Below are 2106 nucleotides of genomic sequence, written 5' to 3' on the forward strand. Positions count from 1 at the left end.
GCTCTTCGCACTCTGGGAGGAGGACACAACGCAGTTGTCAACCGTGATGGCGAGATCATGGAACGGGCAGTCCTGCCCCGGGAGGAAGAGCAGCTCCGTCTTGCCGAGGTTCAGCTTGAGGTGGTGATCCGTCATCCACACTGATATGTCTGCCAGACATGCAGAGATGCGATTCGCCACCTGGTTATCAGAAGGGGAAAGGAGAAGATTAGTTGCGTGTCGTCTGCGTAGCAATAATAGGAGAGGCCATGTGAGGATATGACAGAGCCAAGTGACTTGGTGTATAGTGAGAATAGGAGAGGGCCTAGAACTGAGCCCTGGGGGACACCAGTGGTGAGAGCACGTGGTGCAGAGACAGATTCTCGCCACGCCACTTGGTAGGAGCGACCTGTCAGGTAGGACGCAATCCAAGAGTGAGCCGCGCCGGAGATGCCCAACTCGGAGAGGGTGGAGAGCAGGATCTGATGGTTCACAGTATCAAAGGCAGCAGACATGTCTAGAAGGACAAGAGCAGAGGAGAGAGAGTTAGATTTAGCAGTGCGGAGAGCCTCCGTGACACAGAGAAGAGCAGTCTCAGTTGAATGACCAGTCTTGAAACCTGACTGGTTTGGATCAAGAAGGTAATTCTGAGAGAGATAGCAAGAGAGTTGGCTAAAGACGGCACGCTCAAGAGTTTTGGAGAGAAAAGAAAGAAGGGATACTGGTCTGTAGTTGTTGACATCAGAGGGATCGAGTGTTGGTTTTTTGAGAAGGGGTGCAACTCTCGCTCTCTTGAAGACGGAAGGGACATAGCCAGCGGTCAAGGATGAGTTGATCAGCGAGGTGAGGTAAGGGAGAAGGTCACCGGAGATGGTCTGGAGAAGAGAGGAGGGGATAGGGTCAAGCGGGCAGGTTGTTGGGCGGCCGGCCGTCACAAGTCGCAAGATTTCATCTGGAGAGAGGGGGAGAAAGAAGTCAAAGCATAGGGTAGGGCAGTGTGAGCAGGACCAGCAGTGTCATTTGACTTAACAAACGAGGATCGAATGTCGTCAACCTTCTTTTCAAAATGGTTGACGAAGTCATCTACAGAGAGGGAGGAGGGGGGGGGGGGGAGGATTCAGCAGGGAGGAGAAGGTGGCAAAGAGCTTCCTAGGGTTAGAGGCAGATGCTTGGAATTTAGAGTGGTAGAAAGTGGCTTTAGCAGCAGAAACAGATGAACAAAATGTAGAGAGGAGGAGTGAAAAAGATGACAGGTCCGCAGGAGTCTAGTTTTCCTCCATTTCCGCTCGGCTGCCCGAGCCCTGTTCTGTGAGCTCGCAATGAGTCGTCAGGCCACAGAGCAGGAGGGGAGGACCGAGCCGGCCAGGAGGATAGGGGACATAGAGAGTCAAAGGATGCAGAACGGGAGGAGAGGAGGGTTGAGGAGGCAGAATCAGGAGATGGGAGGGAGAAGGATTGAGCAGAGGGAAGAGATGATAGGATGGAAGAGGAGAGAGTAGCGGGAGAGAGAGAGCGAAGGTTGCGATGGCGCATTACCATCTCAGTAGTGGCAGAGTGAGTAGTGTTGGAGGAGAGCGAGAGAGAAAAGGATACAAAGTAGTGGTCGGAGACATGGAGGGGAGTTGCAGTGAGATTAGTAGAAGAACAGCATCTAGTAAAGATGAGGTCAAGCATATTGCCTGCCTTGTGAGTAGGGGGGGACGGTGAGAGAGTGAGGTCAAAAGAGGAGAGGAGTGGAAAGAAGGAGGCAGAGAGAAATGAGTCAAAGGTAGACGTAGGGAGGTTGAAGTCACACAGAACTGTGAGGGGTGAGCCATCCTCAGGAAAGGAACTTATCAAGGCGTCAAGCTCATTGATGAACTCTCCAAGGGAACCTGGAGGGCGATAAATGACAAGGATGTTAAGCTTGAATGGGCTAGTGACTGTGACAGCATGGAATTCAAATGAGGAGATAGACAGATGGGTCAGGGGAAAAATAGAGAATGTCCACATGGGAGAGATGAGGATTCCTGTACCACCACCCCGCTGACCAGATGCTCTTAGGGTATGCGAGAACACATGGTCAGACGAGGATATAGAGTTTAGGGAGTAAATAAAGAGTACAGGGAGTAGATATAGTGTATAGGG

The sequence above is a fragment of the Coregonus clupeaformis genome, unplaced genomic scaffold, assembly GCF_020615455.1.
Source record: "Coregonus clupeaformis isolate EN_2021a unplaced genomic scaffold, ASM2061545v1 scaf0829, whole genome shotgun sequence".
NCBI classification, from domain to species: domain Eukaryota; kingdom Metazoa; phylum Chordata; class Actinopteri; order Salmoniformes; family Salmonidae; genus Coregonus; species Coregonus clupeaformis.